Source organism: Bombus vancouverensis, chromosome 3 (genome assembly GCF_051014615.1).
Source record: "Bombus vancouverensis nearcticus chromosome 3, iyBomVanc1_principal, whole genome shotgun sequence".
Taxonomy (NCBI): Eukaryota; Metazoa; Arthropoda; class Insecta; order Hymenoptera; family Apidae; genus Bombus; species Bombus vancouverensis.
Window position 1 is genome coordinate 21,194,166 of NC_134913.1, and position 25,989 is coordinate 21,220,154.

General features: G+C 41.2%; 1 protein-coding gene across 10 annotated transcripts in view; it reads left to right on the plus strand.

Annotated features, from left to right (window-relative positions):
- Window positions 1-25,989, plus strand: part of C3G (C3G guanyl-nucleotide exchange factor) — a 64,328-nt gene that overhangs the window by 17,566 nt on the left and 20,773 nt on the right. Inside the window, exon 1 of one of the 10 annotated variants that reach the window (XM_076617524.1) lies at window positions 13,598-14,118. The exons of 8 other annotated variants lie outside the window; for them this stretch is intronic. The gene's annotated coding sequence lies outside the window, so the exon portion shown is untranslated. Of the gene's footprint in view, window positions 1-13,597; window positions 14,119-21,219; window positions 21,242-25,989 lie in introns of those variants that run through there. One more of the 10 variants, XM_076617526.1, reaches the window with a different exon arrangement.

Sequence of the window (25,989 nt, forward strand, 5' to 3'; positions counted from 1 at the left end):
ACGGTAATTAATGCAATGATAAAGTTTGCCGATGCCCAGCCGAAAATTAAACCGAACTGACCATAGTTGATTTTGAAAGACGGCGGAACGCAATGCGATTGTTTGCGGGTCACGCACTGTTTAAGCGAGATCTGAATAGGATGAATTGCAAGTTCGAATTAAGTTTCGAATACGGTTGTGATACAGGCGAAACGTCGATTGTCCAAAAATTAACGTCTGAAATTAACGCGTGGATATCATGCTTTCAACCTAGTCCGATATCTGAAATATAATAAAATATTTTGAAATTGCCCAGCCTATTCTTAGATCCATCTTATTTCTTCTTATATGTCTATTATATCTTATATGTCTATAAACGTTACCTACGATTAGTTTACTATCTGAATAAGAAACGGTTAATACAATACTATGCGCTTCGTCTGGCGCGTTTCATTTACGTACACGCAAGTACACGAATGCAGCAGATTATATTCTGCAAAAATAGTATCGATAGATACTGCATCGCGTCGCTTCTTTTTCAGTTACTCCAATTCTCAAAATAGAAATTGAAAAATGCCATAAACAAAAAGAACAAATAACACGAGGATATAGGATAAAATTACTATTATAGGATACGCTACGGTTTAGCATGATAAAACATTATACTTTTAATTCGTATTGATTGATTTAAGATTGTATTTTTAATAGTAAATAGTTTTACGTCGAATTAGTTTAGTATTAGTTTGTACATATTCGTAGGTAATACGGGCGCGGAATATTGGTTTATCAAGACGCTTTTCCTATATTCAAGTTTTTATCTCCTGTCTCTTCTGAAATGAATCTACTTTCCTAGAGAAAGAAGCGATCTTGCCGACTCGACGCGGCCGTGTAATCTGCATTCATGGAACTCGTTGCAGCCAACACTCTCACGAGTAGGAATTTTCTATTTGAAATACTAATCGCGGACGTTTTGGAAGAAAGCTAAATTCCTTTTAACGGGACTACATAAAATAATTATTCGCTAATAAAAGATAATTAAGCGAATAAACGATTCGACAAGGCTAATGAAAATATTCGTTTGTGCATGCTTTTTAACTTGTTACCTGTTTTTTTTTCCTCTCCTTCAAACGTTCGATCTTGCGATTCTGATCTTGCGATTTACATCAAATTTCCAAACCTTTCCGACATTTATCGTTATTTTGAGCGTCATCTATTTTAGAAATGGTGGTTTCACCACTTGTAAAATAAAGAGAACCCTACAAGCCGGGTTATTCTCGTTACGGATTATCTAGAGCTGCTCTCGTTTAGAAAATTGAACTACCAATTAATTGAGAATAATTTCACACGATACTTGAAACATTTATTACAATATCGAAATATTTAATCGATATTTCGCTGGACGTGAGAGAGATCGTCGCTTCGATTCCTTCGTTAATAATGGATTCACCATTGTCGTAAAACGTTTACCGTACAACTACCGATGAGAAAGATTCCGAATTACAGGATTACGAAATTTCGACATAAAAGTAATTTAAACGAGATAACAAAGAATCAGTTTGGAAACAGGGCATTGACATTTGATCGAAAAATCGGCCTCTTCCATTTCTCTGGTTCATCCTCTAGTTCAGCTTCTAATTCAGGCCGAATAAACTTGTTCCGTTCGATGGCATTTTCTTGCTCACGTCGGTACGAACCATGCGTTTTTCTTCTACACGAGCATATAACGCATCAAGCAGAATCGCAGGGCAGCAAGCTTGTTTTACGAGGGTAGCCGTACACGCCGCGCCGCAGGGTGTAAACCACTGCCTGCTTTGATCAAGACGTTATAGAAGAGTCCTCTTGGCCAGAGTTTTCAATCACTTTTGCACACTATTGACAAGCGAGCAATCGAATCTCGCCATTGGCACGCGCGACCGTTTAATCCGATAACGTACATTGTGTTTCGCGGTAAAGACAAAGTTGACGTTGGCATTAGAACGACACGCCGCGGCCGTATACTTATTCAGCAAGTTTGCCCAGTAAATCTCAAGACACACGGATCGGTGTAACTCTTTACTCTTTACGTTTCTCCTCGGTAGTCAAAAATTACAAGAGATTCGCTTTCCGCGGGGAAAGAGTTTAACGTCAACGCATCGATAATTTTCCAGCGAGAAGAGGAGAATATTTATCGCTGTTTGGCAAAGTGCATTTACACTTCTCCGCGGGGTTTCGGGGGTTTCGCGAGCTTCGGAAACGTGCCAGGGGGATAACTTCGACGACAGGTCGTACGTAGGGTAGGGTCGCGAGACCGTTTGCTTCTGCCTATGAACTAACTGAATCTGTGTACACACGTATATAACATGTAGAAGGTGGAACAGCGAAGAAGTCGTTGGCCAAATACTTTTTCATCTCAAAGTAATTTCTTCTCGTTGTTGTAACAGTTTAAGTAACAACACTTTAAGTAATACTTTAAAAAGTAAAGAAAATTTACTCGCGAAAGATGATCAAATTTGTTAAATTCAGCCTTCTTAAATGATGCGTACGCACAGAAAGTTGAAAAATTAGTATTTCTCAGAATTTCAGATAGAATTGACAATGTTTGAACGTTAATTAAGTTTGCGATATAACGCGCAATGACACGCTTGGGAACCAATCGACACCAATTTTTCTTTATTTATAGGAATTTACTGCGTCTTATATTGCTACGCCCAATCTACATCCACGTTATTTCCTTAAATTTGTTATTATATATATTTTAACTAGAGTTTCATTCAAAAAGAATTTCGTCGATGCTCTCTATTTACCTCTAATCGTAATGCCATTCTATGCATTACATTGAACACGCGAATACCTACTCCTTTCACCTATTCTGTACGTTTTACGCGTTCTGTATTCTCAACTGTGAACAAGTTATTAACGAACCAACGAGAGGGAAAGTAAAAAGACTAAAGAAAATGTAAACGGAGAACAATATCGCTGTACTCTTAATGGTATTCGCCTGAACGCCTTAATGGTATACGTATCGCCTGAACAATTTCGCAACGCGATAAAAAGGGCAACGATTTTAGGTGACAGTAGTTATCGCTGTATATCGTCACCGTAAACCGTAAGGTATTAGGACGCTGTTTAATAGTTAAAGAAACGCGAAATTCCTTGTTGGGGGTTGGAGAGAGGAAGCGAGACCGTGGAACAGGGTAGGCGGTTGGCGGTAGAAATAAATGGAAAAGGGAGTTAGGCAACCTCCGTGTCCTTTTTACTATTTCCTATTGTCTCTTACCCATTTCTTCCCACTGTAGGTCATTTCTCTCTCTCTCTCTCTCTCTTGTTCTCTCGCTCTCTCGCTCTCTTTTTGTGTCCTCTCCCCACCTGGCTTTCCAAAACCTTGCGTTTCCTTCCGTTTTCTATCCTTCACCAACGTTAAGCGTGCTCGGTTCTTCAGTTGTCGATTCCGATTCATGCAGCAACTTCCAGCCAAGTGAATTTTGCTCTACTGGTTGCGGAATGTAGACGCTGATAGAGCGGCCCGCGGGCCGAGACCGGTCTTCTAAGTCGGAGAAGGAAGGTGAAAAAAGATGAAACCATGGACCGGTTCCATCCTACCTTCTATGCTCGATTTTTTTCATCGCGTCTCACTGCTGCAGATCCTATGGTTACTCGTGGAAGCTTAGGAACGTCTCGGTGAAACATCGGAGAAATCGCTGGGACTAATTAAAAGTTTCTTCCAACGGTCGACGAGAGGATGAAGGGAAAAGGAAAAAGAAAAATTACGTGTTGAAACGAACAGCGTGTTGCTCGTTAAAAAATGCCTGGCGAACATCAGGCTGGAGATGGGCGATGGTTGGTTGGCCCGTGGGGACTGTATCAAAGAGGCGCGAGAAAGAAAAATATCAGGGAACGTGTGTCGTCGCGTCGTGGCAAGATCGTGCGCTGGCATCTCATTAGTCCGCGAATCCTCCGCGCTAATGAGATTAATTATCGTAGAGCTGTCGGGTCTCTCTCTCTCTCTCTCTCTCTCCTTCCCTCCCCCTCTCTTCCCCCTCACTCTGTCTTTGTCTCGATTTCACGCAGAAGGAACGCGAGGAGCAATCGGCTTGCTAAAGAAAGAGAAAAAAGAAAAATCGTGACAAACAATCGCACATGCCGTTCGATGGTAAGTACACGCGACGCACTAATTTCACGAGAGACTCGTTAATTGTTCGCGGTGTTGCTCCTCCCTCGTTCTGCTCGATCCGTGACACGCAGCGGGGAATTTAATGCAAAGATTCGATTCGATGGGTTGAGTTCCTTTTCATTTTTCTTCTTTTAATAGTGATTTTGCTCGTTGTCCGACGATAGCAACGATGTCTAATTGCCGGTACTAGCGATAATTATACGCGTTGTCCAAACTAGATATTTCGATGACGGATAATCATTCGGGATCACAAAAGCTTCATCTTAACAAGAATCAAACAAAGATCAAAGTAAATAGGAGCTTGGGAATTTATTTACAAAATGCCATATAAATAATATACATCTTTTGCGAGATAATACACTTGCGCTAGTTTTTCAATGAATTCAAGTTCGCGTTCTTCGTCGAGGTCCTCGATGGTCCTTCGGTCCATCGTGTTTAATCGGCCGAGTCAAATCCGCTTAGTTCGAACCACGATGAAATCTATCACGAGCGAAGAATGTTATCGAGAATCTTCGGTAATCGATAGGCAGCCGATCGACAAGGGCATAGTTGGCATTCGCAGGTGCGGATTGTTCTGGAATATTACGTTTACCCCTGTGGCTCTGTATCTATACGATGATCGGTAATGACAGTGACCTCAGGGGTTCTGAACCAGGGCAGATTTGAATAATTTCTGCGATTCAACCGTGGCGCGCCACCGCGACGTATCAGGAACTTTGACTTTAAAACGCATCGGGGAAGAGGCGAATAAACGACTGTCGATTAATCCGCCGTTTTTCCCATTACACGATCCATGTTGAATCGTGCAACGAATGAATTTTTAATTTCGACTCGGTCGGCGATCGATCGATCAACGATCGCATTTCGTTGGACTTTTATATTTCGTATCCTATATCGATGAATTTATAATAATGATATTTGATTTTTCAGCACGGTGTAATTATCGTTTTATGATAGAATTTGTGTTCAAGGTTTTGGTACGTTACTACGAGATGATGTTGTCGGTTGGAAAATTCGAAGGAAAAGACGTACGTAATCGTATTCTAGAGGGGACGCTTTGACATTGCGACGTTAAAAAAGATAAGGAAAAACGAGAAGAGAGTGGGAAAGGGAAAGAGAGAGCGGTCTCTAGTTGAGCCGTGGTGTCGCGTCGGCGCGATAAACTATACATTGCTTGTACAAGTAACAGGCCTTAGGACTTGAGGCTTCGAACGGTTACAGACGGATCGACTGTAGGCGGTCGACTAGCGAGAAATTTTACCAAGTCGCTTCGTGTAACTGCAAATTTACTCGACTAGCTAAATCGACGGTTCGACCAACTTTCTGGCCAACTGGGGCCAGAAAATTGCTTGCCAGTCAACCACTTGGTCGACCGTTGGATTCGGTAGCCGATCGAACACAACTTTCTACCAACCTACACAACTACATTTTTATGTTCGCACGCGAAAACTTTACCTGCCAAACGACCCTGAGTCGTTAAGCTTAGTCGAGCAAATTTGCATTTCACGATTTACACAAAGCGCAATTTAGACGCCGCGCCGCCGGGATTGCAGAGGACAGGCGAGCAATGTATTTGCACCTTCCGAGGATGCCTTCTTCCGTATTTTCCTGATGAACGACGACGAATGTAAAAAGGCCACCGCAAAAATTTTACCAAGAACATATTAGCACCAATAACATATAAAAAATACATATTAGCAGTTGGAAAATTGAGGAAAATTTCCTATTTTACTTTATTCGTATCGTAATAGAAATGATTGGCTTAAATGGCAATAACATGGCGCGTGTGAAGTGGTACAATAACAACAATTGAATCTTCGAGCTTATGAAAATTGCGAATGACTTTAGGTACGTAAAGGAGAAAATTAGTTTACGTACATGTGCATACATACGTATGCCCATAGTATAGTTAGTGTACTTATTATACCTAGATATATACAGTTTGCGATATAAAAATGCAGTAGAGATATTGGCGATAAGCATTATATTACGATAAGCACGTAAAGAAGATAAGAAAATGCTACAGTTCGTTCAGCCGCTTGGATACGGGGCGTAACTACATCTACCAACTGGTATTGTCATCCATATTCGCAGAATGATAACGTTGAGATTCTACCAAGAGACGATTACGAGGATTTACGATCCTGCGTTTATATTCCTCGCGATTACCATGCGATAATTCGGACTCTTCGAAACTAAACGAAATAATCTAATCGTTTAAGTAATCTTAACGATCGTTTATATCGTTTATTCGTTATATCATTTACGAAGGGTAGCGTTAGCGGATTTATCGGCAATAAATAAGGAGCGTATACAGCTAACGGGATTACGAAACGAAATGAATTTTTGTTACGGGATGTTGGAAACTATCAGTTAATTACAAATCCCTATCCTGGGTTACACAAGCTCTTTTACGCCACGGTATGATGGCAAGTTGTCAAACCTATCTTACGGATATTCTACGCATCGATATCGATCGCTAAAATATTACCGTGGTCTTTCTATTCCTGCAAAATCTCTGACGAAAAAATTAACTTACTTAAATTACTTAATTGCAAAATTAAATCGGCAACTTTCAAGGAATTGTCTCGTCAACTGTTTTTATTGCAATTTACACGGAGAAACGTGACCGCTACGAAAGTACGAAAGTTTAAAGGCGATAATTACATGACGTATGCGAATTTCGATGGTTGATCACGCGACGGGCCCGAACCCCCGGCAATCGTTAGCCAAGGGAATGAAAGATAAACTACGATCGAGTACACGAGTCCGAAGATCGAAGAGGAAAGACGGTCAAAGAATTAAAGCGGCTAACGAATACTTACATAGTTGAGAGATACTGGCGTCGCTTCGTCCAGAGTAGAAGAAGCCTCGCGTTTAGCCTCTCCTCTTGTCCAAGTGTGCAACTAAAGCTGCATTAATTAGCGAGTTGGCCTTACCTCGCCGAATGTGACGGTGCCGTCTCGCGTTGATCCATTTGCGAACTCAAGAAAACGTGCGGTCAAAGGAAAACGGCGGCTCTTCAACGTCATTAAACCAAGCAACGCAATGATAGCATTAACTATAGGCGTCATTAAAGCGATTATTTTTTCCATCTTTCTTTCCTTTAAGAGCCACTAGGGCATTCCCCTTCGCGCGAACCATTTTCAGCGATTAACCAAACAATCGATACAGATCTTCTTTCCCTTGTTTCCATTTCTCCCGCTCCATCCCCCCCCCTCTCTCTCTCTATCCCTTCCATACGTTTTATACGAAACATGAAATTTGGAAGAGGAAATTGGTAGTGATATTTGCAAGATTTGCACGGAATAATAAAGAGATTGCATAGAATATAAAATTGTGAGAGAATGGTAAAATACAAAAATTTACTTAACCGTCTAGATGCGGTAATATTAATCAGTCGCGTGAAATGTCTGATTTTTTCAATTTCTTCCATAGATTGTCCTTTTTAGAGTCAGATTTAGTCGTTAATAGTAGGTTACGTACGGTCGTCTGAATCGGATGATCGATACGATCTTTAGACGAACTGTCGCGTCTTAATTAGTTCGCATATTCTAACAAGCATACCCCATCCCCCATTTTATTATCCCATTTTCCAATGGACTCGGACGCCTGCTGCACTGACGCGGCAACAATATCATATCTCAGAGTTAATATTTTTCAGAAGATATCGTATTTGCTCTCTGTAAGCAGCCCTCGTGCAATCAACTACTCGATGCACCACCTTCTAAGCAAATATAGTCACGTTCTGCGGCTGGTAACGGCTTTGCGTCGAATGAAATGCCGCGTGAAATGTGGGTGGATACATGTACAACAATGTACATCGAAGCATAAATGGATTGCCAAACGAGAATCAACTTCTGAAAGTCTGACTCATCCGTATATTCGTCCCACGCTATCTCCTTTTATCCACACAGGGTCGAATCAGCCTAATGCCAGACTGCAATATCAAGCGATTCGTCGAAATGTTCAGGGCTCGATGCTCTTTCCAATTACGGGAAATGTACACTAGTTTATTGGATCATAACCGCGAGCGAGACGTTCGAGCGAAGATCGCGAGAATTCGAACAGAGTTGTTATTGCTCTTAGCGGGGGTTATTGTTTGGCCGAGTGGATCGACGTTCGAGGGATCGGTGCTTGTTAAATCATAGACCAACCGATTCTTTATCTATCGAATGTGTCCTGTATTTGTCAAGTAAAGTCCAATATATCTACCTTACGTGGTCGCGGTATCGATCGGTAATAATAGGTATTGGTATTTTCAAAATTTGAGATTTTTTTTAATCCATGTTTGGGGATCACGATCGATACTGTGAAATTTACACAAATTTTCCGGTCTTCAAATATATGTATACCTACTGACATACATACTTATTCGCTTGTAAATCGTTCGATATTGGATTTAATTGGAATCATCAATGTTCGCTGTACCGTTATCAATCCTCCGAACCAGAGTTAACTTATCCGATTGTGCCAGCCATTGTTTACCGGAAACAAAACACATCGGAGAACGATGAACGTGTCACCGATGCGATCGAACCTAGCCAATGCAGTGCAACGGCATGAAGCGTCTAGTTAGTATCCAGACGCTTCGAGTATCCTCGGGACGTTGGAACACGTGCCAATTAACGATGTTCAGATACCGCCCCATTTGGCTCTACCTTTAATACAATACCAAGGCAAGAGCAGGAATCATCCATCCATCCTCCTTTGTTTCCGTTTCGCCTAGAAATCGCAGCCTATACGTTTCCCCTTTGTTCACCGTTATTCGCTTGATCGCTGAATCCGATTGCCTCGCGTTCATCCGGGCCACTTTCGAATTTATTTCACACATCTGGAAACACCTAATTCCCTTCGTTTGCCATCTAAAAGATGCGTTTGAAAATAGTTCAACTTTGTTCCAACAAGTGAAACTAATTGCTTGCCACTGAAAAATTTTCTCTATCGTATGGATCGATTCACCTTGTTAAAACAATGTATATAATTGGGAAACGTTTCACCAAGATAATTCACCATTTATAATTTGATAAAAGAGGTTTGTATGCTTGCGCAAACAAGCAAGTCCTAGCGCGAGTGCTTGCTCCTCGGAAAAGCCTCGAAAGCTCGTTTAGATCGAAGCTTGCGGCTAACGTTTGCCGCGCGATTGGCCTGGAAACGTAAAAGAGGTTCATATCCGAGTAATTTCGTGTTGCCAATTGGAAGGTGAATGCGCAGGAACAAACATCGAAAGACGTTTTGCACGTTTGTTCGTCGTCCTTTTCTGCACGCAGATCCCTTGCGCCGTTTCTCTCCGCTTATAGTCTAGACCAACCGAACTAGAATATATCGCCGGTGATCAAGCTATTTCTCTATAAATTTAGTAAAAGAAAATAAAAAACAGTTTGGAAGTTGTTCCTTTGTAAAGTCGAATGAAATTATTAATTAGGAAATACAGGTAAGCGTTGATTATCGACTATGCGCTTAAGGATATATGGGTGACCTTATTGATAATTAATAACATTACCATCTGCAATATTCCTATTATTTGCCTCACGCGTCCAACGATCATCGCTTTAAAAATAGTACTTTTCTTTAAATACGATTTTTACACCGCAGTGCGTTATTTCTGCTTTTCAAATTTCTGCGGCGCAGCAACTGAATCTATGCGCATTTTGCGGCAAGAAAAAGGTATAAAACGGATACGCATATATACGATACCGTCGTTTCCTCTTTCTCTCCGAGGGACGCTTTTATCGGAAACGGATAATATCGTGCGCGATATATGCGACACGGCCAAGACCGGAAAGAAGTAATACAGCCCTTTACGCTCCACCCCTACCCGTGTCTTCTCGCCTCGGCCCCGTGTTCATTACGCTGGTTTTACGACAACATTTTTCTTCAGTGTCGCGCGGCTTCCTCTCTCGCGAGGGATCGTGTCGCGCGTTGCGTCTCGTCGCCGTATTTTCGCTTGCAAATTCTCGATACACTCGGTGCACGGGCCAATATTTTCCCAACGAGAATCCATGTTCTCTCGTCTTTCTCGCTCGTAGCCTTGCTTCCGTTTAACATCCTTCGTTATTTATCTCTATCGCCGTACAAGTTTAATTCATTTTTCTGCGATTATTAGGGACGCGTATGAACAGTATCGAGATTCGAAGATCTTTCACCGGTACAACTACACGATTATCGAACTGAAACCTGTCGTACGCACGATCGTACGGATCAATGATATCGGCTAAGGATTAAATATTTAGAAGATCAAAACGACGCAATGGATCTTTTATCTTTCCAATTAGAAAAGAAGAAAGCAACAGTCAAGAGCGCTGCTAAATTAAGATTCTGACGAGTTAAATCAAGTAACTTTACAACCTGTGTCGTATCGCACGAGCCGAGCGTTTTCACTGAACTCCAAGGAACAAATAATCGTGGTCCGAGTCGTTGATCGCTAGTAAGATGAAATTATGAGATTCGACCGACCCGAGGCGACGCAACGAACAGAATAATAAAATGCTTTCGTCGGATCGCATTTATTGCTAAAAGCAGCGAGAACGCATTGTTCCAAGTTTTTCGATTAAAAGTTCCCCGGTATCATTCGCTGTTCCTTTGGCTCCGTAAAACGCTTCTGGTCGGTTATTTACGTTTTCGCTGACTTGGAAGATAAATTGGGTTCGTTGCTGAGACAGACTTTGAAGAAACAATAGCCAGTATTGGACAGTGTTGTACGCGTGAGAGAAAAATTCCGGCAAACAATCTTCAATTTGAATATTGCTGCTCGTAGAAGAAAGAATTTTTCGCCCGTTAAAAGCAGAGAAATCACGGTTTAACATAATCGGATAACTCGATCGAACATCTGGATAATTTACATACTTTCTGCAACTCGTCGTTATCGCGCAATAATTAGTAACGACGAATTAATTGCAGCCAGATTTCGTAAAATCGCTGGAACACTGCAAAATTCGAAACGCCCGAGATGATAACTTACTTAAACCCCCTTAATTTTACTTCTACGCGGAACCGTACCTGTCGTATTTTATTAAGACAAAAGATTCCTCACATCGTTGTCAGAAAGCGATGGATGGTGTCATCGAATGATCCAATTCGTCTCTTTTGAATCAATGCCATCGCTCACTGAATACTACCAAATACTAAATAAGTACTACATAATACTAAAATATTATAGCTACCTATAATATATGTACCTACTTTACTTAGATACTTGCTTTATTCGTTTACTCCTAGCACTGAAATACTCTATCTGCGCTACCTAGTACCAATATCATAATTTTCTGAACAAAATTTTACCATCCTTTGTTACGTTGGATTCATTCTTAAGCGACTCCACCGTTCTTTTTTTCTTTTCCTTCTTTCTTTTTTCCTTTCTTTTTCTCTCTTTCTTTGTCTCTCTTTCTTTTCTCTCGCCTGCAATTAAAGCAGCGTTGTGTAGCAGAGTAGCCTTCCTTAATGTTCGTTCGCTGTTCCGACGCGACTAGCAAGAATGAAAATGATTCGCCGTCCCTATTACACGTTACGTTCTTATTTAGCATGGACCGATGCTCCGTAGCGTGTACGGTAATGTACACGCGTGTATCGAAACATGGCGCGGTCACACAGGGTGCATCGATGTTTTACCTACCGTTAATCGCAACGACGCGACGGAGAAACCACTACGGCTGGCGGTCGTAAAATGTCGTTTATCACCCGCTAAAGTCATTGCAGCGCTACCTCCGTGGGACGCCATTAATACGCAAATTGCGAGCAGAAATTCTGTGGGACGAGTCGCAACCACGATAACTAATACTTATGCAAGTCGTTACGGTTCTGGAAAGTCATTGGGTGTTTCTATGATTCGCTCTGAATTGGGAAGAATTCGAGATCGTTATCCACGTGGTAACACGAAATTATATTTACTTACTTATTTTGTTTAGTTAAGAATCGTGGACTTACTAACTTAAAATGTTAAACGATATATGTATATATTAGAAATAGTAGAATATCATTAATCGTAAAATATAGTACGCAGTAAGTAAAGCGTGCAAATCAGTAGTAAATTTAAGTAATCTGATATACTTACGTATGTATTTCGGTAGCATTCGCGAAAAGATGATAGAGCGTATATTTGTATATTTGTATTTTGCGCACTACAAAAGTCGTTAAAACGTTTCGAGGTTTAGAAACAGCCATGTGTAATAGAAATGAAACAGGAGTTTTCCTATATTAACGAACGTGTACAATATTGCGTTTTACGAATCAGTTGATAAAACGGCAAAAATGAATCGCATGAAAACGATTCGTTCGACAACGTTCTACGTAACGAATCCTTGACGGTGGTCGATACATACCATACACTTATGTATCACAAGGTATGTATTTTGTTACTGCAAGTCGAAATGCACGCGGATCGTGTTTTTTACGATCGTGCCACTCGCTCCACGAGTTCCGTCCAGAATTTTATTATTACGCCGAGCGAGAACGAACTGGTCGAGAAAATAGCACGAAAGTCGGCCGTAAGAATACGGCGAAAGAAAGGAGAAAGGGATAAATAAAAATATAAGAGGAGGCCTGGTCGTTTCACGGACAAGCTCCGATACTAATAACGGATAATAAATAATTATATCTTGTATTTTATAACATTGTGTAATAACTTACAAATTACTAAATTACGAATACTTGACGAAATGTATTATTATGTCTGCAGAATACATATATCTATATGTAAGATAGTTGTCGGAAAAATGTTTCACAGCGACCTTTTTTATCAACGCTCGTTCTTATCGACACGACGAAAAGGCTGAAATTCTACATTTCTTTTTGAATAACTTGGACGCTAAGAAGAATAACTTTTTTCGTTTCTCGTTTAACATTATGCATGGTCGAATGAGAAATTCAATTACATATAAGATTTAAAAGAAGGAAATCGATCGATTAGACAACATACTATAAACTATAAACTTGTATTGTTCTTTTCTTATGAAAATCAAATTAATTTTCACGTCTGTGTATCACTCAGATTGCAGTATTGTCGAACGCGCGAATAACGGCCGATCACGAAAATGGGGATGTATTACGTGAAACGGGGTAGGAACGGAACACAGCTGATGCATCTTCCTGTCAACGTGGGAGCGCGAGCATGAAACACACAAGAGCGCTTATCGTTAGTAGAACAAGGACTAAAAAGGGTCGGGGGTGGGTGTGGGAGGTGGACGGGGGTGAGAGAAGAAAGATGGAAAATCTGTCGACACAAAGAAAGCACGAGTAGAGAAAGAAGAAAGTAATGGAAAAGGAAGATCGAATATCTCGTATGGTACAGATACAGGCGACCTAAGCAGGCTGGGCGAAACTGTATAGGAAAGAGAGGAGAAGAGAAGACGTAACGATAGGCAGAGATAAAGAAGCGCGAGAGAGAAGGTCGACCGGGTGCAGGACACGCACGTCGCGTCGGTGCGACTAGGATGGAAAGACAAGAGATCGTACTCGATGCTCGTTGGGTGAAGTTAGCAGTCGATGCGCACACGCCACGCGCTCCGGACGTACGTATCGTTTCTCTCTCCGGTTCGGTGTTTCGTCGCGTCGCGTTGTCCGGTTCGTTCCTTTCTTGGTTTGTCAACGTGTCCGTTTCGAGCTAGGGAAATCTGTTGCGCGGCTTCCGCTCGAAATTGTTTCCTCTGCGACACTCTACGCGACAGAAACTCGGTCGACCGACGATCGTTCGACGTCTCGGTCGTTTCTCTGCCGAACAGCCGCCGCATGCGACCGGTTACGAATTTCAAGAAAACCGATCCTACCAGTGTAGTGGTACATTTAGAATTCACGATGCTTGTGATATATCGGTATCAGTATCAGTGAGCTACTTATTCTGTGCAGTTTTCATCATTGCTGTGTGTGTCGAGTATACTCGAGTTTAGGATAAAACTACGACGTTACCTTATCGGAAGACTTGGATGGTTCCTTGGAATGCTCGTTTCTCGTTGATGCCCGAGCAAAACGGGTTGAGCCGTGAAATCGAAAGCCAGGTAAACTAGTCGTTTCTCTAAAAACGATCGTGTTACGACGTGATCTGTGCAACGTCGAGACGCGGTCCAATTAGATCGATAATTTAAATATCTGTAGTTTGAATGCTTTTTGAATGCTTTTATAAGACTACAGTTCTATCTTATAGATTGTTTATATTACATACTTGTCCGACGAATCATATACAAAAACGCACGCACGCACGCACGCACCAACACCTATATACCTATACTGTACGTACTTATAAATATTTACTTGCAACGAAAAATCGTTTCGTAACATACATTTATTGTTGATAATACGTGACCCGCTGTGCCCCTGTCCCTCGCACATAGTTTTCGTCACTCGGACCTACGGTTTCCGTCCTTTGATTCGTTACGCATCTCCGTTTCTCTATCTCTATCTCTATCTCTATCTCTATCGTATTATTCATACGTGGCTCGCATTTCACACAACGTTTCGTTCACACAGATTCTCGTTCATCTATAAAAAATTATCGAACGAAGCGTGTTTTAAACAAAGACGAACATTTTGTTTGCTTTGCATTTAATATTCATTATTTAAAATTCGATTTGATACGCTTATAAGGAATGAATATGTACACAACCTCTGTAGGTCGAATTTCTGTTTCTTGAATATAAGATGAGAAACCCGAACAACCAATAGATTTCAATCGTCCCCTTGTGATTTGAATAATCGAGTTTCGATCGTACATCGATTCGAAAAGCAAGAAAGGTTGATGGAATTGGCCGGCACTCGATTCAAAATACTCTTACAAAATGATCGTTAAGATGGGTGTGACTATACGTTCGGATTGGACCGACGAAATTTGCACCAGTTATATCGTGTCGCATCACGTCCAATTTTCTCCCGTGATATTTTTCCAATGGCATTTAAATTTTAAAGGCGAACGCTGCACGACGTGAACGGTGGATCAATCATGGCTGCACGATAGCAATGACAGAATGGTGTTTATTAATAACTTTGTGACAGAAGTAACGTGCCTGTTTGAACGAACCTTCGATCCTTCGAGGCTTCGTGCCTTCGTGTTTTTCTCACGTAACGATAAATCACGATGTCCCGTTGTCAACGAGCCGAACGAACATAATGAAACTTTTCCGTTTCCACCGTATATCGTCCGCGCGGTATGTGTACGTGAACCGCTGGCGCCTATGACTCATTTCACGGGCGTGTATCGTGATTTTTTGCGGTTGAAACGCCGAGACGCCAGATCGTAGGAAGGAATATCGTTACATCCGCATTCTGTCTCCGAGGCGTCTAGATATGTATAGCTATGTACCTACTATCATATACATGTACGCCCTACGCAACGAAAGAAAAGGGAACGAACGTTTTAAATTCAAACAGTCTTTTTAACAAGGTAATTTCTCCCGCTGCCTGCTAACTTTTACGACATTTTTTAACCTCATTCTCAAGATTAGCACATTGCTTTAAAAGAATGGTTTATTATATGAGAGATAAAATTTATATGGCGAAATCGTGGTACCAAACTTTCTTTCGATTTACAATGTCAAAACAGGATCGGTTGTATTTCTTTCGAGTCACACTTTCTAAAAATATCTTCCCTTATGCAAGGTTAATTATTAAAACCTGATTATTTCTGCTTACGTTCGTTACAAACAGATTAAAATGTTATTTGTGACGCACACACCTGACTATATCTAACTGATATAATATAATTTGGATATTGTTTCGCATAGATAAATGTTGAGATATTTGTGTATACGTACATCTACCGATACGCTACAGATGGTCAGATATATCATATACTAATTGTACGTATGTATCATGGTACCCAGAGATCCCTTTACATGGAACTTGGCCTCGATACATGCTTCGAGGTAAATCTCGTCGCGGCAGTTATCGTTACAAGAACATTCCAGCATGACCTACATAATAACCCTTGGGCCCAGCAATGTCTGCGATATATCGATATTCGTTAAGCATGGAATTTACTTACTTATTGCAGACATCGTATTACGTATATGTATGTATAATAAAACATACCGTAGAAGGAATTCAGAGATGAGATCATGGCAAGTGCATGAAAGTAGGCGGTCGGTCGATTCAATAAACAGCAGCAGCACGAAGGTCACAGGCTTAAGTCATCCAATGTGTTAACATTTTTATTTTCGACTCGCTTGTTCTGGGCTCTGGCTTTATACGAAATATCTCGAAATCGATGATCGCAGTATCTCGTTAATCGTTGATCGTCAATTAACAGCGCAGCATTAACCGCAAAGCTATCGACGATAGCCGATAAAAGGTATGAAATGAAATTTTCCATCTTTACGAGTAGGTTTTCTCCTTACACGGGGTCGGTCGTTCGTAAGGCGTTGGAAGAACGAAGTCGGCGATTTGATTGACAGTGCGATAGGTGGTGGTACCCTAGTCTCTTACTCCATGTGGACGAAAAATTAACGACCATGTTCTTCGACCGTGAACCCCATCGACGCAACGCCATGTCTCGAGCAAACTTAATGTCAGGGGCTTTGCTCGTAACGGCGAGTTGCTAATTAATTAAACGAAGCGAACCTCTACACAGATAAAGCAGATATTTCTCGTTTCTTCTTGTTCACCGGCAATTTTATCCTCTCGTTGTTTTCATTATTGCTGCGCGTGATATTCAAACTGGTTCGATCGATTCAGCGAATCTTTGTTTCTCGCGTTTTTTTTTTTTTTTACGGTAAAAGGATACGCGTTTAGAATTTGATTCGATGCAATTGATACAATTTTCCAACACATACGTTATTAATCTCAAATAACCCATCGAATATTCCGTTAATTGGCTCGTTTCTTCCATGGTAAATATCATTTTTGATAACTTTACTCTTGTAATTTAACTAATTAATGTACAGTTTTGCCATATGCGCCGTTGGTCTGAAGTTTGAATGAACTACTAATCGCTATGTATTCCAGAGATTGCAAGAGGAAAAGTCGTTATTAAAAGATCTATCGAAATAAAGAAATGCTCATGGATCTATCGGAATAACTGTGTTTTAAAGGTTTCGTATCGACGATTGACCAGCACAGCATTAACCAGTTAATACTTGTATTATACGATACGCACTCCTTAAGATGCGTTTATATTATCCGTTCAGATACGCAATTAAAAAAAAAACCGATTACCGGTTACGGCGTGATTCTGCCCAAACAGACACGGAGTCGGAATGTAGATGTCAGTTTCTGCTTGAAAACGGTACGAAGAATAAGGATATTCCTCCGTCTCGTGTCGTACAGTGGATATCGTTCGTTAATCTTTTCACATTTATCTCTCGTAAGTGTCACAGCTTTTGAACGATACACATATACACATACGTTTCATTAAGCAGTAGAAGAAGTATTGAAGGAAACGTGAGAAACAATATCGCCGGTCTATCTGTCGTTCCATCGAAAATGTCCGAATCGTGATACTCAACATAACGCGTACTATCCGAATGTACGCGTTTACACTTTGGACGCTTTCCGACAACTTTCGACACGGAATATCTTGCCGCACGCGTGTGAGACGTAAGGCCGCGTCGGTATTCGCCAATACGGCCAGCGGTCGCTCGGTAGTGCCAAGACAAACGTCTCTTCGCTTGGGGAGTCGATCGGCGCTGCATAGGCATGCCGATCGATTTACCGACTGTTGTCGGTATAGAAATGTCTGACAATGAACGGAACCATGCCGTAAGCCGTAACCGTTCCGTCTCCGAACGAATATGTAATACGCATAAATCCACCTTCATAGTCGATACACCGCGAGACTTATTTTCAAAAGGAATTAGAAATAAAGTGGCACGATTAACCACAGAATTTGTCGAGTCAGAATTTCTCCTTGCAAAACAGATTGCGATCAAGCATTCTCCGTTGCCTTCGTATTTTACGATGATTTTTCAATGTCGCTTATCAATATCTTTTTATGTTATCCAATTTTGCGATCTTAACCCTTGGACAAATTTTTCTATTTTATTTATTCGCCTCGTTTGAAAAGAGCGAGACGGAACTTTGAAAAAGCGATAATCTTTTATTTCGTCGTTAAATTATTTTTTCTTTCTAGTTTTCCGTTTTTCAAGATACGTAAATATAAAGCGAAGAGAAACAGAAAGAAATTGAAACTTATTTGCTGCACGCGCGCGTACAGCGGTGCATAAATTATGTCTTGAATTTGATTAATTATTTATATGCATTCTTAGCACGCGCGTAGTGTTTATTGCTGCATTTATGAGTCATGCAAGACGCGCAGCTGCAATTGTCAGAATTGAATTTCTTTAGGATGATAGTGGCTAGAAGATCTTTGAAAGGATAACTATGTTTTTAGGGAATTTCTCGTGCCTTTTTTTATGTGAGAATCAATCAGTTGAAACAGAACTTTTGAACATATATTACGTATACATGTTATAAGGACAGTTACCTATATTTGAAAGACTCGTAACGCGTAACGCTAGATGGAAAATGACCGTTTTTCAAACGCATTTCTCCATAGTACAGGCTGTTCTGTATCTAATTTCCTGCAAGTTATCAGCATCCCTCCTTTGGCACCGCACATGTTTCACACACGTGTTACGCTATTATGTCAATCGTTACCACATGGATACCAAAATGCACCAACGATACATTCTCCAAGGACTAGCTTCCGAGGCATGTTTACTAGCATGTAAACGAACAAGCAACGTGAACGACAGGAAACACACATTGAACAAATTTTCTTGAATCTCAAATCTGTTTAGCCTTTTTTATATATTTTAATATTCTCGCGTATAATAGTGGCACGTTGTGTTATGTTGCGCTATGTTGCGTTATGTTGCACGATCGTTAGATTACGACGGTAAACGTTGAATCGGATCCGCAATGTTCGAGGATAGACAGCCCTGGTTTACAAATTCCGTTTCGAATTATTTGACCCGGAGAACAACCCTTTGGTTTGGTAACGTAGAAGCGAGTATATCGTTTGATTTGGATTCACTTAGCTCGACGAATCAAGCTTTACCTTTCGTTTGTTCTCTCGGTATGATGTTTTCGCTCGAGTGCCCGAACGAATCTAATCTCTCCTTCGAGAGGAGGTTGAAAAGGCAGACGAGAGCGTAAGAAGGCGTATAGATTTCGAAATACTTGGAACATTTGGATTTTCTATTTGTAATGAGGCGGACCTGATATCAATGGCAAAACAGGAGCATGGCATAGTGGTGGTAACTGACGTTGGAAATTTCTGCAAAAAGATACGAGTTAGGGTGAAATATACCGTTAGCAGAAAAATTTGAGTATATCGCGAGAAAACGAGGAACGAATATCAAGCGAGACGTAATTTGCGAATTTTCTAGCCGCAACAGATTTCTTATTAAGCATGTATTTGTTACAGCGACCTGACAAGCGTATCGAACAATTTTTTGCATGTGATCAGGCAGGTCGCCTGCAGTAGTCAAAATATCCGTACAGTTGTATCGTACGCACGATACGGTATCACAGTAAATCCGAAAAGGCATACCTATGTATCTTACGCCCGCTCATAGATCTACCGGAACCTGTGTAGCTGACTTAAAGCTTGTACCAACGAATTATACGCGGCGGATATGCGCTGTTAACGAACGGTAGCCATTAACCCTTCCATATAGAGCTTCACATCGTAATGTTTGCAATATTTGCTCAAGGACCAAACAAATATTTCCAACGAATCGGCTAAATAAGAAGATTTTTTTTGAAACAAGGCGAATTCTGTTTTACGGAAAATCAGCGAAATGTTGGCAAAAAATGCGTGGTACACGTGATTCTCGCCGCGAATGTAATAATAGCCGAATCCCAGGAGGCAAGTAGTCGGGCGGGCCAGTTCGCGTTCTTCCACACATCCGTGGAGTGCACTTTTCGTCCGCATTTTACTAGCCACTCTTCCAGCGGCTTTTCACATGAAAAGAAAAGAGTTTGCACGTAGGCGGATTTAGAAAGCACATCCACTCGGTCGGACGATTTTCTCCCGATTTTTCATTTTTAATGTGTTTACGTTAGGTCGGCTAACATTCAAAATGAAACGTTACATACATTATTTGTTCCGATCCGTCTTCTTTCTTTGATCTGTCATTATCCGATTTATTCTATCTGATTTGATCTGTCGTTATTCGTTGCCGAACGTTGATAGATAATCTCTTAACCCCCTGTAACCGGATTAATATCGACTTTGCTCTCGAAGAAAACAGATAGTAGCGCAATTACCTGCCTCTCGGTTTTACATATACATATGTATATACGTATACATTTACAATTCACTCCATGTTACGGATGCTCAATGCAGCGCCATTGCCGAAGGCTCCTTTTTCTATTTATCGTATTAACGCGTTGCTCTTCCAAGTTTCGTGTCACACGAAAGCTTTCAAACTCGAGCAGCACTTTTTTTATTCTTCTCTTTACGTACATGCTCTATACTCCTGAGTTGTTTATCGAGTTTGGTAGCTAACTCGAGGACATTTGGACAAATGTTAACGATGATAACGAGACGTGAATATCGCAAGTCATATTTCGTTACAATTAATTTAATTAGTAATCACAGCACGTTATCGCGAGAATTTAACGGATGAAAAGACGATCGGAGAAAGGGAAACATGTGCCAGGCAATGGGCTTCGAACGCAAAATAAATTCGTGATTCGAGTAAATTCAATTAGTTCGAACTTGAAACGCTCGAACGTTTCCAATCCTGTTTGGACGAGGCTGGAAATGTTTGGTGCAGGCAAATTCACAATTTTGCAACCGTTGCGCTTCCTTTCGTTTGATCGAATGAGATTTAGCTCGTGTGGGACGCAGTATGGCACGTAGTATGGCATGTAGGAGCGGTGAGCGTATGATATGGTAAAGTATGTACAATGTACATACGTACACATAAATATTTCTTGAAATGGCTTCAACGACGGATGCTGACAACGGTGAATCGAGAGACTTGGCTATCGTTTTTGCTGTATTCTGCACGTACGCTTTTCGATCGATGCTTCGGCTTTTCGGCGAAGATCATAAGCGCGCGGCTGCCGCTTTCTTACAGTAAGCAGCCGTGTAGATCGTAGACGAATGTTACGATACGGCCGCGTCGTCAACGATCACTGCGACAGCATCAAGGGGTGTGCCATCGTCGTCGCCTTTAGGTAAAAGTTTTCTACTTTTCCTTTCCATTAGACTAAGATTTATATCTGCCTATCGAATAACTGCGTATATATATGTATACACTTTGTTATATATGTATACTTGTAGCGTTGAATAGAAAATAAGATTTGCGATTGGCTATAGTCATTTGTAGATAAATCTTTCGCAAGTTTAAAATTATACGTACCCCCGTGCTGTTCAGGGGTCGTTGTTCAATAGTTAACATCTCTACGTACGAGTTATGATTCGATTTTTTAGATAGATTAGCGTAGGAAGTGGAAAGTACGTGTTATACTTAAATATAAGGATATATGATAGCAGCTATATATAATAAAACATAGCTACTAAAGGAACAAAAAAGCCTTTTCTGAAACCTAACTGTTACGTTTTAATTGGGAAACGCAATGCCGTATTTGCACGTGGAATCGAGCATTTTCAAGCACTTGGAGAGTTTTAAAATCCATGCAGTCAGAAGCGTGCATAGACGAAAAAGGACCTTCGTCGTCGATCCGATCTTTTAATTCAGACTACGACGTTACCATCTGCGAAAATCACGCTGGTCCAACCGGCAATCCCGCGTTCGCTAATATCGCTATCGAACCATGAAATTCCCAGCTGGAGACGATGCCTGATATTCCGCTAACATTAAAGTTGCGTAATTGCATCGCTGCGAGCGCAATGGGAAATTCCAAACTGAATCGGCTTGGCCGCTTCCATAACGGCGATACAGCTGCACGGAATTTAACCTGTTAACAAATTAGCCGGGGGATTTGTTAATCGGGACTCGTCCGACGAGAGCCGGTGGTTACATAGCGTATGATTAAACCACCGATCGAAATTACACGAGACTCGTTAATATTCTGTAATAAGTGTAATTAACTCGGTTAGGTGTTGCGATAGGATAAATCATTTACATTCAAATGACGTACGAATCGATATATGTATATATATATGTATATATATATATATATATATATATATATATATATATATTGGCTACGATGTTTGAATGGAGGTTTAATTCTATATTTATAGAATTAAAAATAATGCGAAAACAATTTTTATAGAAATCCTTCATGCACGGCGGTATAACATTCGTCGGTTCTCTTTTCTTTTTGCTCGTTCCCCTTGCATTTTCTTTGTTAGCTATTTTCTTTATTCATTAGTATATATATATGAGAGAGAGAGAGAGAGAGAGAGAGAGAGAACGTTTCGGTTAATTAGTTCTTACGATTGAATTGAGAGGTTAGAAATGTTATCCGGCTGTGATGGGACGCAGTAATTAATTTTGCATTTGCAATTTTAGACGCGAGTGATAATCGGATTAAGAATAGAAAGTGAGAGAAATGTTATGAAAAGTGATCGATGGGAATAACGACAGATAATAAGAGAGAGATAAGAGAGAGAGCAACGTGCTTCGTTTTTCTGTCGAAACGAGAAATCATGCCAAAAGACCCTTTATTAACTTTTCTATAAAGTTTGAGACACAATGAGCGCGATTAAACACTGCAATTAGATAAAAAATTGCTCGATATGCACATATTCCGTCCCTTCTTCGTTGATATTCTCACCCTTCGCTTCGCGCGACGGTGGTGATAACGATAATGATAACGATACAGTTTGATTGTTTCGAAACCGGGAACATTCTCGTCTTCGGCGAAGCGTTTCTCGGTGTTTCGTCACTTACATCGTGATTTGGCCGTCGCTTCGCATCGCGCCGGTTTCGGGCTCGCTTACTAAATTTAGTTCGTTGTCCGAAGGCACCATCTTGGAATAATTCTCTATCGGCATTTAAGCTATTTCGAAAGCTCTTTAAAAAACTCCGGCAACGCTTCTTCGTATTTTGTCGACACTGTTCAACGCGGCTTAAAACGCTATTACATCACGTCAGTCAACTACCGACATTTCATTTTTGGGAAAAAGCTAACGCGACTCTTTTCATTTCCAATTCTCACACAGTCGAATGATTACCATATCGTGAAACACGTTCGATCGAACAGAGAACACGCTATACTTACACCTTACAACGCTTTAAACCAGACCGGCACACCGTCGCCTCTCGCCGCCATCCAGTGTCCCCCTTCCAACTATTGAAGGGACAGGCGTGGGAGGATGAAATTCAAGTGCCACGTTTAACACGTTTTTCCAAGACTGAACAGGACATAGTCGCTGCCGCCGCCGCCGCCGCCGCGTATTATTATTACAGAGCGGTGCAACAACCTCGCGGTTATTTCGGCGCGACTCCCGTCTCACGGAATGCACCGTGCAAAGGAAACTGGCCGGCGCTGCGTGACTCGGGGATGCGTGTGTTCCGGAAAAATAACAGATTATTTAGACGAGATAACAGCGACGATACGATATATTTTCTATCTGTTCGAATGCACGTTCTTTTCTTTCTGACGCTCTACTTTCGATCCACAACGCCGACGGTATGAAAATCCATTTGACCAACAGGCATCGAGTCAAGAACTTATCGCCTCTATTTACTCTAGATACATGTAACTCCGTCTTCCTTTCTCACAGTGTGCGGTGTATAGGTTGACAGAGATCAAGTGGTGCTGATGCGATGGTAGAAAGGTACGATATTGGGAGAATATCGTGGATATCTCCGTCTCAACGCGATTAATACCCAGACGATCGCTGATGGATATTCTTAGATCCTGACATCAGCTTTCTTTCACTCATCAACACTCGTGTTCTTCTTTAGCGCGTTGATTGGCATCGGTGTTATTAGCGACCAGCGATTAACATTAGATTCACTAACGGAGCTATCATGCCGAAAAACCGCTAACGCTATTTATTGAAACATATAATATCAATTAAATATTTGTAAAGTTTTTAGTACTTTTGACATTCAATGTCACTGTAAAGCTAAACGCGCTAAAACTACAAAGCGCTTTAACGTTTTAACGAATTTATATCGGTATTTATATCGGTTGGGTTCATTCGGTTATTGTATCGCATCGCGTACATCCTGTCAGTGGAAACTTACCACGACACGTCGCGTCACGCGCCATCCCAGCTTCACAAGTTCGAAGCAACAATTTTTAACGTGATCGGACAATTTGGTTAAGAAAGCGTGTCGCATTCGGATATGTTGGCGCTTATCTAAAATTTATTACCACGTCGCGAAACAAATCTCGTCAAATGAAACGTAAATCTACATCGATCGGTAGACGAAACAGTTATGATTCGCGATCATTTGGAAATAGGAAACGATTTACCGGAAACTTTCCGTATTTGTATATCATATTTTACTATTAATAGTTATCTTGTATCTTGTATCTATCATCTATTATCTAGTATCTATATGGAGAATTATAAAAACACCGTTTTTTAATTACTTTTGTAGGGAAGAAAGGAAAAACAGGAAAAGCAGGATTTTCTCGTCAACTCGATACGCGGTACATATCCGCTCGTCAAACGTAGCTTTTCATTCGCGTTATCGCAATAAATCTCGCCAAGCAAAATCTCCGATAATATTAAGTCCTACCGCCACGAATCGATTGATTAATAGACCGTTTTCCACGGACAGCGGGATGGTCCTGATTTCCCGCGGTTCCGCCGCGAAATACCCGGAAAATCCGCATTTCGGTATTAGGCACGATCTGCCATGAAATCGCGTGTCCGATAACCGCAGACCACGATATACCATCCCGAGTCCCATGTTCCACACGTGTTTCGTCATATACCTATGTACGTAACATAGCATGTACATACTACACACGTACACCTACACACAAACGCGCGCACACACACATACACGTACGCACGCACAAACGCGCGCGCGTTTTTTACCGAGACCGAGTCGCGCGCAGCCTAGCGCCATCGAGTTTCTTCGTATCGCGGACCATTTTCAGGCTGGTTTCTTGATTAGAAGGGCGAGTGAATCGGAGCGGGTGAATCGATACGAGGTCGTGTGGACGTCGATATCTTTTCGCGAAATCGTTATCGGAGATAAGGGCGGCAATTGCCCGACGAATGAGAAAGTACACTGGGGATGGATCGTTGTCGAGTCAGGTATTTGCGATCTGCTTCTACTTCGTCAAAGTTTGTCGTCGTCGAGTTAATCTTGATAGGTAGACGATATAATGTTCGATGTCGAGTTATTTCCAACGTTTCAAACAGATTTTAATGCAGCCATTGAAAATATTTTATTCGACTACCGTAGACCATCGTTAGATTATTATTGATTCACCGAACTCGTGTAAATATGTACCTACCCCGGCCTTACTTCGTGCTTCCCTCTCACTCGTGGCACGAGTCATCCGCAGCAATCCCCCAGTGCGAAACAGCGTAAATCCAGCTTTACATCCTCCCGTGCTCAGACTCGTCGTTCTTAATAACTCCGTTACTGTTTCAACTTGATGTTCAGTTACCTTTGCAGAATTTCTTGCTCGACTTCCGCACCTCGCAATCACACGATGCGTCGCTAATCCGAAATTCGTTAGTTCGAACAGGCGCTTTCGTTAACGAATCTGTAGATAATGAATTTTTAGTCGCCTAACAATAAGGCAATTGTTAGCGCCGTTCGATATTCTTCTATTCCGCTTTGTCAGGTCCAATTTAGATGGTTTTGCGCGCGAGACACACGTTCAACATTGCTTTAAATATTCTAGTACCAGATCGGAATATGTTTTCAAGCTGGTGAAGAAAGAGAGAAAGAGAGAGGGAGACTAACGATAAGCCTATTCTCATTTGTCGCTGCGGCAATACTTGTTTCACCGCGAAAGAGTAAAACTGACACTTG